Here is an 18,744-nt window from a genome sequence, read left to right on the forward strand (position 1 = left end):
AAATGCAGTCAATATGAATCGATGCATACATGTTTGGATCGATACATACTGATGTCAAACCAGATTTGAATGAATTTTTATGCAGTATGGATATGCATTATGAAGTATGTCATGATAATTATGCCCAAGTATGATTCACAAATCAGATTTTTAATGTTCAAACAATATATGCAAACAAATTTACATCAACGAGAGTAAGAACTTTTGTTCTAACATACACAATCACATAGTTGTAAAAGGATTATAGAAAGGAGTGATATTACCTCTGCTGACGTAATCTTGTCATGTATAGATGACATCTAAAACAAATCTCATCAACCAAGGTGAGGCATAATATAAATAAGAACCAACATGCTTAAGACATCAATTGAGAAATATCTAAGATCCCTAATTCACGACGAATGTTGAAGAACGGTTCCGTTGCCAAAGGTTTAGTGAATATATCAGCAAGCTGATTTTTGGAATCAACATGCTCAAATACAACGTCTTCTTTTTCAACATGGTCGCGAAGAAAGTGATGTCTAATCTCTATGTGTTTAGTGCGTGAGTGTAAAATAGGGTTTTTAGTAAGGTTTATGGCACTAGTGTTGTCACATTTTATTGGAATACGTTTGAGTTGAATGTTAAAGTCTTGTAGTTGTTGCTTTAGCCACAAAATCTGAGCGCAACAACTACCGACTGCAACGTATTCAGCCTCTGCAGTTGACAAAGCCACAGATACCTGCTTTTTGCTATGCCAACTTACCAAGGAGTTTGAAAACAGCTGACATGTACCACTCGTGCTTTTCCTATCTGATTTGCAGCCAGCAAAATCAGAATCGGAGTAACCTATTAAGCTACAATCACTTCCTTTGGAATACCAAAACCCATATTTAGGTGTACCATGAAGATATCTAAATATGCACTTAACAACTTTAAGATGTGATTCCTTAGGATTTGATTGATATCGTGCACACATACAAACACTAAACATGATGTCAGGTCTAGAAGCAGAAAGATACATAAGAGATCCAATCATACCTCTGAATTTTTTGACATCGACGCACTTACCATGCTCATCCTTATCTAGATTTCCGTTGGTAGTGTCACATTACACGAAAAACCGACGGGAACACGAAACAACAGAGTCGCCACCGTGCGTTATTTATCCCAAAGGAGGGAAAGGAAACGCTCGAAGTAAACCTGGAAAAGACATGGTCTCGCGACCAGAGAAAGATGGGATCGGGAGTCGGTTATGCGAAGGGAAGGTATTAGCACCCCTACGCATCCGTCGTACTCGACGGGATCCACGCTCAGAAAGAATAGAAGAAAGGTTGCTAGAAACTGCTCAAACACTGCACACACACTGGAAGGAAACACAGATGAAAGACGGAAGAAACGGGACTCGGCAGGATATCGCATCCTGGGCCTACGTAGTCTGTCAAACACAGACATCAAAGTCGACGTAGTTCGGGGACAGGGGAAACGTGCTCGCTAGGATGTCGCATCCTATGCATACGTATCTCCTCTAACCAGAGAAAGAATCAGAGCACCCGTAGCTCGGCTAACGCACGCCAAACAAAACCCACACATGAAACCGACTGCCAATCGCTGGACTTACGTCAGACTCCACACAAATAGGCAAACATGGAAACCGAATGCCAATCACTGGACTTACATCAGACTCCGAACCAACAAACACACACAGGAAACCAACTGCCAATCGCTGGACTTACGTCAGACTCCAACAAGCAAACAAGACACAGGAAACCAACTGCCAATCGCTGGACTTACGTCAGACTCCAAACACACACAAGAGGGTTGAAAAAGAAAAAGGGCGCCCGGAGAGATCAACTCATCTCCTGCCTACGTACCTCATCTGGTATGAGGATCAGGGCGACGTAGTTCCCCTACACAGGGAAAGAACTTCTAACCTAACCAGAGACAAGGGAGATAACAAGCTACTAGGGAGACTACGAATCGAGCCTAGAAGTTGTCATGCATACGATCCCTATGTTGAGGTCTCTATCCTAACTTGCACAGGAAGCAGGCTAGCCTAAACAGCACAATCAAACAAAGCACAAAAGCAAGCACACACACTATATGCAAACAGATGGGCTCATACAAGGCTAGGCTTTAGTCAAGGGGTCATGTCAATCTCGACAAACAAGCCAACTGGAATGGGGTGTGATTAGCTCTTAACCCTAACATTGAGAGTTAGGGTGAAGCAGATGAAATAGGAAGTGAGGGTAAGACTTCACAGCTCTTATCCCTGGCCTGGGAGAGCATGAATCAAATAGAAAGTGTGGGAGTCCAGAATGTAGGAACTCTTCTCCACATGACTGACACAACAAGATCTTAGGTTCTTATTCACAATGCATCAACACATGGTGTGAGCAAAGTGAATGACACAACTGAATAGTAGGGGATGGATTGCACATCCCTTGTATCTGCCAATTGCCTCTTAAGAGGTCTTTACCTTCTTGGCACAATATTAAACAAACACAAGCATTGCCTCTTAAGGAGGGCTTCAGACAGGTGCCTGCCCACATAACAGGACAGGTCTTCCAGACTACATGAAGTCAGAAGAATTATACCTCAGTGGTAAGTAAACCACAAGCTAGCAAAGCAAGTTCAAAATGAACTCAAAGCAACTTAGGTACCTGTGAAAAAATCTAAACCAATCAGTTCAACTGTACATACAAACAAACAACAGTTAAGCACATAGACAGACAAAGCATCAGGCAACAATGAGCAAGGCACAAGCACAAGTGAATTTGTTCTCAAATCCTACAAAACAACACAATGTTAGCCAACATCAACCAATAATCAGGCTTAAATGAATGAGTCACTCCAATCATGGCAATGTGCATCTGAACCTGAAATCACAACTCAAATGATAAGTCCAAACTACTAGGTCAAAGCCTAGGGTCAAAAAGTCAAAACAGAACTTCAAACTTGACACAAAGCAACTTCAAACATATATTGACATATCCTAAAAAGGCTCATATCAAAATCATTAACCAAATGCATTTCATGATCAAGTGAAGTCAAAGGCAATTTCAAAGCTCATATGTGATCATCATGAATGAAAAATTCAAATCAAAACATAAATGATTCAAATAAATCTGAAAAAATTCATGCATATTCAAGACATATAACATGATCAACATACAAAAAACCAGAAGCATTGGACATCATTTGGCAAGGCAATCACATTGCACAATTCATGCAATCAAAGGTGTGACACAAATTGTCACACCAAGTTAACTCAATCATAAAACAGAAATGGATCATGGGAAAAATGTCAAACCAAAGCCAAAATGTTCATCAACATGTCTAGAAACTACACAAAAAATTTCAGAGTCATTGGATAAGAAACAAGCATTTTACAATGGAATAAGCAAGGTAAGGTCACACAAGCATATGTACTCAAACATCCTAGCACAAATTATTTTTCCAGCCAGGCACAACTTGCAATTTTATGCTCATTAAAAAGTAGACAGGATAAGGAGAATTGTGCAAAAAATTGGAGATCAATTGGATTAATATTCATTGAGTTATGATTTTTCTAAGTTCATGAAAATAATTGAACTAAAAATTGAAATAATGAAAAAAAGAAATGGAGGGAAAAGGAAATTGTGAGCAAAATTTGAAATGTTGCTCTCGGCTGGAATCGAAGCCGGTTCAGAAATTCAAGGCATTATCCAAAACGCCCCGTTTTACTAAATGACATGGCGTCCAGTAAGCCATTCAACGCACAGGTGGAAGAGTCAAACAACTAGCAGCCAATGGGAACGCCAACGAAGCGCTTGCATGGCAAATACATGGGACCAAGCCCTAGCCACGTCACACTGAACCAGACGGTGGTCAGTACGGCTGAAACAACCGTCTCCTTCGTGGAGACGGCGGAGCAACAGTGCTCTTCCTCAAAATTTTTCCAGATTTCCAAACTAAATACACCAATCGAAAGATCTTCATGCATAGGTTCCAAATCCGATGTCAATTTGTTCTAATTCATCACCATAAATTCAAATCGAAGGAAAGAAAAAATGGCATCAAAACTTTAATCGCGCATAACTTCGTGTACAGTGCATCATTTCACTCAAAATTTACATCAGCATCATCACCAATGAAGGATCTACACAAATATCACAAAGATTTTGAGAATTAAAGAGGTCGAAACCTGACCTTCTTGATGAGCAGAACCTGGAATCGCGTGCTACAAGCTCAGCCAAGCCTCAGATCTCTTTTACAATGTTTGTTGATGAATTTGATGAGGAATTAGAAGCTCCAGCATGCACGAATTCAGTTCAATTTCCAAACTCCATGGATGCTTCAAGCTTTGAGTATGGTTCAATATGGCACCAATTGCTTCGAATTCACGTCCAAACTTGCTCAACAATCCTTCCTGATCATGAATCTAACAATAGAACATGCTTTTGTGTGAAGAATTTGCAAAAAAAATTGAGAGAAGAAATTTGGTGATTTTTGGTTCTAGATCTGAAAATGAAGCTAATGATGAAAACAATTATGCTTAACCTTATATATGTCATGCTAATCATGTTTAGAACCTGTTTAAGCCAAAGCCAAATGAGATTAGCAAGTTATGGAGTGTATGTGCAAAATGTGTTTTTCACCCCCATGCATGAAGGGCCACGTGAACAGTACACAAACTTGATCCAAATACACTTAAAACAAGCCCATGCACACATTTGAATTGGTTTTGTATGCTCATGATCAACCAAAATGATTTTATGGAATTTTCTTCAAAAATCTTCATGAATGAGAATATGATAATGCAAATGGAATTCAAGCCATGTAATGAGTGTTTTGGAAACTAGAGGTCATGATAAACAAAATGCAAAAAGAACCACTCATTTTGGAGCTTTGGTTCAAAAGTTATGCCCATTTGAATCTTCAAGCACACTTTGCCATGATTGGATCATATCTCCTCAACCACACATGAGAAATTCATGATCTTGGACTTTTTGGAAATGGGAGAGAAAGATCTTCAACTTTCATGTTGGACAAAATTTCAATTGAAGCTTTCTTAATGATGTAATCTTGAGTTGAAGTTGGTCCAAAACTTTGCCATTTTGGGAAATTTCAAATTATGGGTCACTTTCTATTTTGGGAAAGTCTTGACCTGACTTCAAATTCTTCAATGTGATTGTTGAAATGTCAAATGAGACTTGTTTGAACATGAATGAAGCATCTCTAATCACTTCCACCTCCAAATCCACAGTTGACTTTGTAGTTGACTTCTGTTGACTTTTATGGGCCTCAGATGACTAGGACATGCACTGATGAGTTCTGAGCCTTCAACACTTGGTCAAATTGCTTCAAAATGATCCTTGAGTCATGTAAGCTCATTGGAATAACCCTAGGGCTTTGATCTCATGGAAAATGCTCTTGTTGCCTTGCACAGTTGAATCTCCTGACCAGTCTTGACTGATGACACATAACATGCTATGCAATGCTAATGCAATGTTAATGACCTAAAAATGAAATGTATATACAAATGGGAGGTGCAAATTTGAGGTGCTACAGCTGCCCCTATTCAATCAACTAGGAACCTGAACGGATGAGAACAACAGTTGTCAGACCTTCAAGGTAAACAGGGATTGAATACCAAAGAACCGTAGAAATTTGCACTCTGCGGGGATCTAAGAACAGAAAGTTCACTAATGGCGACTTCAACCGGGATCTGATATTTATCACTGGACCAGTCAAGATGTTTACCAACGACTCCACTGGGGATTTTGATTTTTTTAGAAAAAAAGGAACCACATCCAGACATCGAAAGACGATGAATGGGAACAGAAATCACAACTAGACGCCAACAGACGGCTAGGAAAAACTCGACGTTTATCGACACCAACGGAGAGGTGACCAAACATCAACGGATGAATGGGAAGACTCGACCAGACGTCAACGGACGAACAGGAGAAGCTCGACGTTTATCGACACCAACGGAGAGGTGACCAGACATCAACAGATGAATGGAAGAAGCTCGACGTTTATCGACACCAACGGAGAGGTGACCAGACATCAACGAATGACCTGGGGAAAAAGATATACAACCAAATGTCAACGGACGAATGGGAAAAACTCAACGTTTATCGACACCAACAGAGAGGTGACCAGACATCAACGAATGAATGGGAGAGATACAACTAGACGTCAACGGACGAATAGGAAAAACTCAACGTTTATCGACACCAACGGAGAGGTGACCAGACATCAACGGATGACTGGGAAGACTCGACCAGACGTCAACGGATGAACGAGAGAAGCTCGACGTTTATCGACACCAACGGAGAGGTGACCAGACATCAACGGATGAACTGGGAAAGGACTCAACCAAACATCAACGGATGAAAGGGAAAAACTCAACGTTTATCGACACCAACAGAGAGGTGACCAGACATCAACGGATGAACTGGGGAAAACACTCGATGTTTACCGACATCGAAAGATAATGTTTACCGACACAAAAAAAAAGACGACCAGACATTTACCGATGACCGGGATGAGACTCGATGTTTACCGACATCAAAAAGGACGACCAGACATTTACCGATGACTGGAGTGAGACTCGATGTTTACCGACACCGAAAGAATGGTGTTTACCGACACCAAGGAGGGATGACCAGACATTTACCGATGACGGGAATGAGACTCGATGTTTACCGACACCGAAAGAATGGTGTTTACCGACACCAAGGAGGAACACACACGGGTGCTGACATGACATTTACTGGTATCACAAGGATGACATCTACATATGTCAAGGCAATGCTAAACACTTGCGGGGGATCTCATTGGGGAGAATCAAGCTTTCCTTTCACTGCGGGTGAGGAAATAAACCTCTCTGGGGAATTATCAATCCTGAATGCTGTCAGGAGCAACTGTAGCAAATGTGCCATACAGATGTTGAACAACGATCCGCCTCTGCCGGGGATATGGTCTGATTAGGTTCAACACATGAATGAATATGTTTGGATTTTTCTATGGCGTAATGCTCCATATTGAATGGAAATGCTACGCGATTTGAGGATGCAATGTTTACTACATGCAAGATGCAAAATGATGAAAACTCCTGCTGGGGAGCAAACGGATCGCTCTGCTGAGCACACAAACTGAATAGATTCTCCAACTCTGTGGGGAGACGCACTGCTGGGAGTGCTCTGCGGGGGAATAGCACCAACTTCTCAAACGTGCTAGGGAATAGCATTGCTGCTGGAGAAAGGATCCCACCGGGGACAAACTTAACCAAATCCAATCCACTCGGGGACTCTGCTAGGGAAACAACCAACGCTCACCTCTGCTGAGGATATCTGCCAATCCACAGGTAGGATAAACTCTACTGGGGATAATCTTCACCGAACCTGATCCACTTGGGGAACTTGCTGGGGAAAACCATCAATACAAACCTCTGCTAGGGAGATCTGCTAGGGGAAAACATTCACAACTTTGGTGGGGAAATTGCAGATCCGACCATGCTGGGGATCACAGTACTTCATACCCGACTGCTGGGGAATAAAATACTCACTGACACCTCCGCTGGGGATACAACATCCTTCCGACTCGATGGGGATTACCAATCTTCTGACTAGTTAGGGATAAACTACTCACTAACACCTCCGCTGGGGATACGCCAACCTTCCGACTCGATGGGGATTAACAATCTTCAGACTAGCTGGGGATACAATAGCCTTTGTACCTGCTGCTAAGGAACACACTACCCACAGACGCCTCTGCCGGGGAAGAGCAGTTATAATAGCTTTCAGACTTGCTTGGGGAAACAGCCACTTCCAAGCCTACTGGGGAAACATCCTCAATTCTGCTGAGGAATCCCTAATCTGGAATATGCTGGGTAGACAAGTCCTGAACTTGCTTCATATGCTGGGGAAGATCCCCACCCTTTCACACTACTGGACAGTGCTGACAACATCCCTGAACAAACCATGGCTTATCTGCTTCAGCCAGGAACCAAAGGTGATAACCTGCAACCAACAAGACAAACGTGCCCTAGGGGATTGCATGGACAAGATACACCCAAGTGTACTCAACATTCAAAATGATTTTCAAATGTTTTTATCTTTCTGCACGTTATTGTCTAGCCTTCATCTTTTTATATGCAATGTTTATCAAAAATTCGGACGTTTTTGCAAACAAAACAGTAAAATAAAAACAAGAGAGCAATTTATCTGAATAACGACTTTTATTGATTGAAAATGGGCCTGAAAAGGCAAATACATCAGGAAGCAATTCCTAGAAAGAGGTAATTGCGCACAAAAGGAAAAATCTATCCTAATGGCAACGTGAAAACGGAATCCACTATTTCCCAATTCTGTTATGACTCACAGATCATCAGTTTCTCCCCAAATTCCCTGCTTTCTGAGAAGAATGACTGGACCGATCACATCTCTCGAGATGGTAGACACTGAAGCGCGATGACGTACAGATAATTCAGACTGTAGTCTTCGCTTTAATCCCTCTTTTGTCTGGATCGCCTTTTCAGGTTTTCAATCCACCGGGATACCCCTTTTTGCCTAAGTCGCCCTTGCGGGTTTTCGACTTACCGGGTGTGCATATTCTTTTCATTTTTTATCCCTAACTTTTGCCCGAACCTTTTTTTTTTCTTTTTTTTTTGGTTCGTCGGGATACCCTTTTTTGCCTGGACTCTTTTATTCTTTTTTCCAGCGGGTCAATTTATGCGAAATATTTTTTGACTATATCTGAGTTAACAGGGGACGGAAAATCTTCACCATCCATAGTTGTAAGCATCAAGGCTCCACCAGAGAAAACCTTCTTAACAACATATGGACCTTCGTAATTATGAGTCCATTTTCCCCTGTTATCTGTACCGAGAGGAAGGATCCTCTTCAAAACTAAATCACCAGCCTGATAGCTTCGAGGACGCACTTTCTGATCAAAGGCTCTCTTCATCCTTCTCTGATACAACTGCCCATGGCACACAGCTGCTAACCATCTCTCTTCGATAAGGCTCAACTCATTAAACCTTGTTCGAATCCATTCAGCTTCGTCAAGCTTAACATCCAGCAAGACTCTCAAAGAAGGAATCTCCACTTCAACAGGTAGGACAGCTTCCATACCATACACAAGGGAGTAAGGGGTTGCCCCGGTCGACGTACGTACTGAGGTACGGTACCCATGCAAAGCGAAAGGCAGCATCTCATGCCAATCCTTGTACGTCACAACCATCTTCTGCACAATCTTCTTGATATTCTTGTTTGCCGCCTCTACATCACCATTCATCTTTGGTCTATAAGGAGAAGAATTGTGATGTTCGATCTTGAAATCTCTGCAAAGCTCTTTCATCATCTTGTTATTAAGATTCGAACTATTATCAGTAATGATTCTCTCAGGAACCCCATAACAACAGATGATTTCCTTCTTAATGAACCGGGCAACCACTTGTTTGGTAACATTAGCATAGGAAGCTGCTTCCACCCATTTGGTGAAGTAATCAATCGCAACCAGGATGAAGCGATGTCCATTAGAAGTAGTAGGCTCAATCTTCCCAATCATATCAATGCCCCACATCGCGAATGGCCAAGGAGAATTCATGACATTCAGAGGGCTTGGTGGTACATGCACCTTATCAGCATAGATCTGACATTTATGGCATTTCCGAGCATATTTGAAACAATCGGATTCCATAGTCATCCAATAATAACCGGCTCTCAACAATTTCTTAGACATTTCATGACCACCAGCATGGGTACCAAAAGATCCTTCATGCACTTCCTGCATCAACAGGTCTGCTTCGTGTCTATCCACGCATCTGAGCAGAACCATGTCAAAATTCCTCTTGTACAACACGTCATCCTGATTCAAATAAAAGCTTCCAGCTAGCCTTCTCAGGGTTTTCTTGTCATTCTTTGACGCTCCTTCAGGATACTCCTGGCTCTTGAGGAAGTTCTTGATATCATAGTACCACGGCTTCTCATCAACAACAGACTCGGCTGCAAACACATACGCAGGCCTCTCGAGTCGATTCACCGCAACATGTGGTACATGATTCCACCAATGGACTTTGATCATAGACGACAAAGTAGCCAAGGCATCAGCCATCTGATTTTCATCCTGGGGAACATGATACAACTTCACCTTTTTGAAGAAAGTCAGGATCCTTTTGGTATAGTCTCGATAAGGAATCAAATGTGGCTGATTGGTATTCCAATCTCCATTGACCTGGTTAATCACTAGAGCGGAATCTCCATATATGTCCAGAGTTTTGATCCTTAGATCGATGGCTTCTTCTATCCCCATGATACAAGCTTCATACTCAGCCTCGTTGTTGGTTACATCAAAAGTCAGTCTGGCAGAAAAAGGTATATGAGCACCTTTTGGATTAATAAGCACTGCCCCAACACCGTTGCCATTCATATTCACAGCCCCATCAAACATCAGTGTCCACTTGTCATCAGGATCCGGTCCTTCCTCGACAAGAGGCTCTTCACAATCTTTCATCTTCAGATACATGATGTCTTCATCAGGGAATTCAAAAATCATCGGCTGATAATCATCAATCGGTTGCTCGGCAAGGTAGTCTGACAGAATACTACCTTTGATGGCCTTCTGCGACGTGTACTAGATATCATATTCTGTTAAAATCATCTGCCAACGGGAAACACGTCCCGTGAGAGCCGGCTTCTCAAAGATGTACTTCACTGGATCCATCTTAGAAATCAACAAGGTAGTATGGTTCAACATATACTGCCTCAGTCGGCGAGCAGCCCAGGCCAAAGCACAGCAAGTTTTCTCAAGCTGTGAATATTTGATTTCACAGTCGGTAAACTTTTTGGTAAGGTAGTATATGGCATGCTCTTTTCGACCAGACTCGTCATGCTGTCCCAATACACACCCCATCGAGTTCTCAGTCACTGACAAGTACATTATCAGAGGCCTCCCAGGAACTGGAGGTATAAGGATTGGAGGTTTCTGTAAATACTCTTTTATTTTATCAAAAGCTTTCTGACAGTCATCATTCCACCTGATTGCTTGATTCTTTCTTAGCAATTTGAATATCGGTTCACACGTGGCAGTTAGGTGAGATACAAACCGTGCAATGTAGTTCAATCTCCCTAAGAACCCACGAACCTGCTTTTCAGTTCTCGGTTCAGGCATTTCTTGAATAGATTTTACTTTTGCTGGATCAACCTCAGTCCCTTTCTCACTGACAATGAAACCCAACAGCTTCCCGGATCTCACCCCAAACGTACACTTGTTTGGATTCAGCCTCAGTTTGAACTTTCTCATTCTGTCAAACAACTTTTGCAAATTTACCAGGTGCTCCTCTTCTGTCTGAGACTTCACAATCATATCATCCACGTACACTTCAATCTCTTTGTGCATCATGTCGTGAAAGAGAGTCGTCATAGCCCTCTGATAGGTAGCATCGGCATTCTTCAGCCCAAATGGCATCACCTTATAGCAGAACGTGCCCCAAGGTGTAATGAATGTCGTCTTTTCCATGTCCTCTGGCGCCATCTTAATCTGATTATAACCAGAGAAACCATCCATGAAAGAGAAAACCGAGGATTGAGCCGTATTATCAACCAATACATCAATGTGAGGTAATGGGAAGTCATCTTTAGGACTCGCTCTATTTAAATCCCGGTAATCGACACACATTCTGACTTTACCGTCCTTCTTCGGCACGAGAACGATGTTGGCCACCCATGGGGGATAAGTGGTAACTGACAGAAAACCCGCATCCAACTGCTTCTGAACCTCTTCCTTGATCTTAACCGCCATATCAGGACTAGTTCTCCGAAGCTTCTGCTTGACTGACGGACAATCTTCCCTGAGAGGTAGCCTATGCACCACAATATCTGTATCCAACCCAGGCATATCTTGATACGACCAGGCGAATATCTCCACATATTCTCTCAGCATTTCAATCAGCCTTCTCTTGACATCTTCCTTCAAAGCGGCCCCGATCTTGATCTCTCTTCTGGCATCCTCAGTACCAAGATTAATAATCTCCAACTCCTCCTGATGAGGTTGGATGACCCTTTCCTCCTGCTTCAACAATCTGACCAATTCCTTAGGGAGTTCACAGTCTTCCTCACTCTCCTCTTCAGCTTGGTAGATGGGATTATTGAAATCATACTGAGCCATAACAGAACTGTTCATAGTGGAGTCCGTAAGATCACTTCTGCATGTTTAATGCTTTATTTTAGAAAAAGAGTTCAAGAAATTCACAAAAACAAAAAAACATTGCCATTTTTATTGTTTTGAAAAATGAAAAACAAAAACAGAAAGACAGGGATCACAAAATTGTTTGTAAAACGTCCTTTATTAATGATTTCATTGGAAAAACATGATGAGGCCCTACAATGAACCACTACGCCTTGGGCAGAACATAGGGTTTTGTGCAAAATGAAAAACAAAAGAAAATTACTCTGTTTGAAGAGTAACTTGGACCACTTCTTCAGCTGTCCAATTGTTGATCGTCTCCCCTAGTGCACACGGGCGAACCCAGTCGTTCAAATCACAATCACTGTCACAGTCTTCAACACCGGTTGCAAAGACGTCACCATGATTCATCAACCCAGCGCTGGTAAAGGTACTCAGCCCTTTCTGCTCACCCTGCTCTACCTGCAGAGGTAGATAACCAATACCGAACTTGTCTTCTTTGACGGGCAGGTCCACCATCTTGCCCCAGCCTTCTGCATTGCCCGAACTAACAACCTCCATAGCCTGCTTGTATGATGCAATTGAGGCACCTGGCTTCTTCTGCTCAACAAAAGCCACCCTCTCAAGAGCAACGGTCTCAAATGCCTGACATAGAGTCTCATGGATCTTGCCATCCACCTCCACATACTTGAAAGAGGATAAATGACTCACCAGAATGTCCTCCTCGCCGCACACGGTGACAATCTGACCATTCCAGACATACTTCAGCTTTTGATGGAAAGTCGACGAAACTGCCCCAGCCCCATGTATCCAGGGACGCCCCAATAAGCAACTATATGCTGGCTGAATATCCATCACATAGAAGATAATATCAAAAACCTCCGGGCCAATCTTCACCGGTAATGTGACTTCACCAAAAACAGACCGTTTGGATCCATCAAATGCACGAACAATGAGATCACTGGGAGTGAGGACAACCCCTTCAACATCTATCTTGCTCAAAGTCTTCTTGGGCAGCACATTCAAAGACGAGCCAGTATCCACCAACACATGCGACAATACTGCGCCTTTGCACTCCATGGTGATATGCAGGGCCTTGTTATGGTTACGACCTTCAGGTGTCAGATCCAAGTCTGTAAACCCCAAACCATGCCTGGTACTGACATTGGCAATCACACCCTCCAACTGGTTGACCGAGATCTCTTGAGGCACGTAAGCCAGATTCAACATCTTCAGCAAGGCATTACGGTGTGCCTCAGAGCACAATAGCAATGAGAGTATAGAAATTTTGGACGGAGTTTGATTCAACTGATCTACAATCTTGTAGTCACTCTTCTTAAGAATCTTCATAAACTCCTCCACGTCCTTCTCGAATGAGCCCTCAGGCGCCTCCTTCTGAACAGGTTCTTCCTCAACCGCAGCTTGTTTACCCTTTGCTTTGGCGAGAGTCTCAGCATTGTTGTTTCTCAACGGCTGCGGTGCGAACAGACGACCGCTCCTTGTAAACCCTCCTGGTCCCCCTACATTGTCCACCACCGGACCAACAGTTGCAGGAACTCTACCCGGCAAACCAATAGTCACGGGAGACTGATTCACTGGCCTGATCTGGCTTTCTGCTCTTCGGTTATTGCGGTAAGCATTATCATACTTCCACGGCACAACCCTACTATTCTCAACAGCCCTTCTACCAGAAGCAACGATAGTAGTGGGAGCACTGACAGTTACAGGAGCAGAAATGGTAACAGGAGTACCAACAGCTATGGGTGCACTAACAGTTCTCTGACCACGTCCCTCGGACGGTTTGAAATAAATGGTGACAGTTGACACCATCCCACGATCTTTCACGGCCCGACTAAACTGCAGACAACCCTCATCAATCAGTCCCTGGATACCAGTCTTCAACTTGTCACAACCATTTTCTGAATCTGCACAGTCTAAACAGCCCTGATCACAGCCCGAGAACACTCCCCCATTCAACAGACGCTCTTTCACAACCAGCAGCGAGGTCTGAACATCTTCAACATTGACTACCAAGTCCACAGCTTCCCCATCTTCCACATTGTTCACCCTATGTGCACCATGTTGAGGCATAGGATTGTTCACAACATTAGGCACAGGAGCAAAATTGATTGTTTTGGCGTCAATTAAGTCCTGGACCTTATGATGAAAAGCCCAGCAGTTCTCAATGTGGTGCCCCGGCGCACCAAAATGGAAGTCACGTCGAACGTTGGCATCATACCCAGGTGGTATCTTCGTCACCGGACCCATAGTACGCAATTCAACAAACCCCAACCTAAGCAGTTCGGGCAGCAATTCAACATATGTCATCGGCAACGGGTCGAAACGACGATCCGGCATCCTCTGTCTTGGCTGATACGGACGTTGCTGTTGTTGTTGTTGTGGTGGTTGTTGAACTCTCTGTTGTTGCTGTTGTCGTGGCTGAGGTGCTGGAATGGTTACTACAGCAACCTGGCGGTAATGTCCGCTATTCATATTTCTACGATGTTGCACCGCATTAGTTTCACCCTCCCTCCTTCGGGGTGCCCCAGCAAATGGCTTCTTTGAAGATGAAGAACCAGCATCCTGAATCTTTCCAGCTTTAATGAGACTCTCTGTCCTCTCTCCACAAATCACTACATCAGAGAAACTACCAAACGGACAACTTCCCATCCGGTCCATAAACACCCCTTGCAAAGTTCCGATAAACATATCGGTCAACTCCTTCTCCAGCATCGGAGGTTGCACCCTTGCAGCTAATTCCCGCCATCTCTGGGCGTACTCTTTGAAACTTTCACCGGATTTCTGACATAGGCTCTGCAACTGAGTCTGGCTTGGCGCCATGTCCATATTGTGCTTGTATTGCCTAAGAAAGGCTTCACCCAGATCTCTCCAACTTCTGATAGATTCTCTTTTCAGCTCCATATACCAATCCAAGGAAGCTCCAGACAAGCTATCCTGGAAAAAATACATCCACATCTTTTCATCGTTCGTGTAGGCAGAGATCTTCCTGAAATAAGCCTGCACATGGGTGCGAGGACAAGAGGTACCGTTGTATTTGTCAAAGGAAGGCGCTTTGAACTTATAGGGAATCCTCAGTCCTTCCACCAAACCCATATTTGTAACATCAAACCCCAAAGAGTTTTGACACTCCATGGCTCTGATCTTCTCAGTTAGGGCATCAACCCTCCTATCTCTTTCGTCAATTCTTCCCACAACTTCATCATCCTCACTGAGGAGAGTAAACATGTCTTCCTGTCTGTCAACCAACGGAGCAGGATGGCGGACTGGAGCACGAGTCACTTTGGCATTAATTGTCTCTGGAGCAATAGGTTGACTGTTGATTCTGATACCCCTCAACTCATCACCCACGGCATAGTTGTTGACGGGAACAGCAGCAGTAACATTGTCATTGACTGGGCCTCCCTCTGGCAAAGCATGGTTGACCGGTGGAATTGCAGCTTCTTGTCTCTAGACTAGGGCTCGAAGTTCTTCCTGACCTTGCGCAACCCCTTGCATCATATGCATGAACTGGGCCATGTTAGCCCTCATCTCTGCTAACTCAGCTTGCACTTGATCCATATTCCTCTGTTGATTCAACCTTGTAGAGTAGCGGTGCGGACGTTGATCAGCAATCCTGCCTGACACAGGAACCAGAGTGAGAAGTCTCGATCAAGAACACCTGTAATGCAAAATGATATGTGTATGATGCTTATGATGCGTATGATGCACATGATATGTTCATTTCTCAGGCATTCAAGAGCCTAATCATCTTTGAAAAGATGGCAACCTGCAACAATGAACAACACAGAAGCAGACTATACAGGATAATGAACACAAGGTGAAACATCAACAACCTCATCTATAGATGTGAGTACAAGGATCATACAACAATATTCAAGCAAAGATCCAAATGATAAGAGTACAAGGAATCCCATCCAACAAGCCTGGAGGTGATTCTCAAAATAAACAACAGATACAAGCTAAGAAAGATGTCCTCCAGGAATGAGAGTCTTCAGATACTGGCACTGGTCTATCAACAGGTCACACTCTGAACATTCAGGCAGAGGAGTGAGCTTCTTCTTCAGTTGCCTTCTGAGCTCCACAACTTCTCCTCCAAGCTGGCTCTCTGATGCACGTCTCAAGTCTACCTCCTTCTTCAATTGGATATCTTTGTCCCTGAGCTGCTTTTCCAGGTCTCTTATCTTCTTCTGGTAATTAGCTTCCGCTCTCTGCAACCTCAGGCACTCACGGTGTTCTTCATTCAACAAGGCCTCCATCTCCTCATAAGACCTCTTCTTGCTCTTCAATCTAGCAGCATCTTCACCTTGCATGCCTTTGAGTTGATGAGCCAAGTTCAACTTATCAGCTTTGGCTTTGTAAAGCTCCATCTGGGTATCCTGTTCCTTCTCTTTCAACCGACGATTCTCCATCAAGGCTTGCTTGTACTGCTCAGCAGGCACATTCTCAGCAAGGATCAAAGGTGGTTGTTCTTACAATGACTCCATCCTATCATAGGGCAGCAACAAAGTCTCAACTCTCTTCTTGACCCAATCGATGTAATCAGGCATAGCAACTGCAAACTTCTTCCCTAACACAGCTCCATCCTTGACACCAATAGTCTTCCAAGCTCTTCCTATTTGCTCCAATCTAGCAGGGTCACTCCGCTTCTCAAAATACACACTTTCTGCTATCTCAGCATCTAGTGGTCTTCCATTCATCACAAACCCCAACTGGCGAAGAGAAAGAACCGGGTTGTAATTGATGCAACCCTTAGTCCCTACAAGTGGCACATTACGAAACGCTCCACAACTCATGATGAAATTACGCACATCCATCCGGTAAGATTGCCACCTGATATCATAAGAGGTAAGAGACATAATCCTCTAAGTCCACTTATGAGTGCTCTGAGCATCCACAAAAGGTCCACTGGTTGGCAGAAGAGACAAGAACCATTTGAGCAATAAAGGGAGACAGCATATGATAGCTCCACCCTTACCATGCCTGCTGTGTATAGCATAGTAAGTGTCAGCTAACAGAGTAGGAACTACGTTTCCTCCAATGAAGATAATGATAGCAGCATAGTCCACAAAATTAGGCACACTCGGGAACAACACAATTCCATAGATCATGATAGCCAATTGAGCATGAAAAGCTTCCCAATTTCTGTTCTTTGCTTCTTCCTTAGCCATCCTCACCAGGAACTTCAAAGGCAAACCCACAACATCACCACTCGACTTCCAATTGTCACTCACTTCTTTGATACCCAACTGAAGAGCTCTGGCAATGGCTCTGAAATCAACCTCCTTTGGAACTTCCAAGAAAGGCACCTGGTATCTGATCGGAACATTCATCAGAATGGAATACTCTTCAAGAGTGGGAGCTAACTAATAGTCCTGGAAACTGAAACAACGGAGCTCTGGGTCATAGAACTGGAGAAGAGTCTGCAACGGCACTGGATCTACCACCATCTTCAACAGTGTCAACAAATCCCCATACTGATCAACAAACACCTTCTGATTACCGCCGGTCACAAAGTTGCTCAACTCTATCAAAGACGTCAATGGCTCATGGTGAAAACTGTAGGTGCAAGTCTTCCTCTTCAATTCTGGAACGACTGCCATCTTTCACAGTGAATAGACTCCTGAATGAACCTGAGAAATGATATGCATGAAGAGATTAGCTTTTTCTTTTCTTTTTTTTCTCTTTTTCTTTTTTGCATTATTTTTTTGAAAATAAACATGCTATGATGCAAATGATGCAAACACGACTGGTTGACTGTGTGTCACGGAGCACAGGTTCAAAGTTTCGGCCTGAATTCGGAACCACAAAGTCATCTGAGACCCAAAGTCATCTGAGACCCATACTGTAGAACCAAGTCACCAATAGGAACCAAGAGTCACCAACAAGTCACCAACGGTACCTGTAATAATGATCATTCCCTCCCCACTCACGGGTGTCATCTAGGCCAAGGTAAGGTCAAGAGAAACGCAGGATAAATAACCCTTTCATAGAATATCATCATGTGCACACCCGATGTATGCACCGATAATACCCCATCAGGATCTGAACTGCTCGTGATACCATGTTCCACTAAGTGGCGCAATACCACCCGCTTCCCAAGAATCACTCTATTCCTAGGTGTCCTAGAGTTCACTCATAGCCTGGGTATTGGACCTTTTACCTCATGTAACTCCCACCCCACAGAGAAACAGACAACCAGCCAACACAAATGAGAATATGATGCATGCAAACATAAATGCAAACATCAATAAATAAATGCAATAAATGAAACAGCAAAAGCAACCAAACCCTATCCTAGAGAGCGCTAGGAGTGACTCGCTTAGGGAAGATGGACCAGCAAGAGGTCAACTTCTCTATTTTCCCCAGCAGAGTCGCCAGCTGTCGCATTACGCGAAAAACCTGCGGGAAAACGAAACAACAGAGCCGCCACCGTGCGTTATTTATCCCAAAGGAGGGAAAGGAAACGCTCGAAGTAAACCTGGAAAAGACATGGTCTCGCGACCAGAGAAAGATGGGATCGGGAGTCGGTTATGCGAAGGGAAGGTATTAGCACCCCTACGCATCCGT

This window comes from Lathyrus oleraceus, chromosome 6, assembly GCF_024323335.1.
Source record: "Lathyrus oleraceus cultivar Zhongwan6 chromosome 6, CAAS_Psat_ZW6_1.0, whole genome shotgun sequence".
NCBI lineage: Eukaryota > Viridiplantae > Streptophyta > Magnoliopsida > Fabales > Fabaceae > Lathyrus > Lathyrus oleraceus.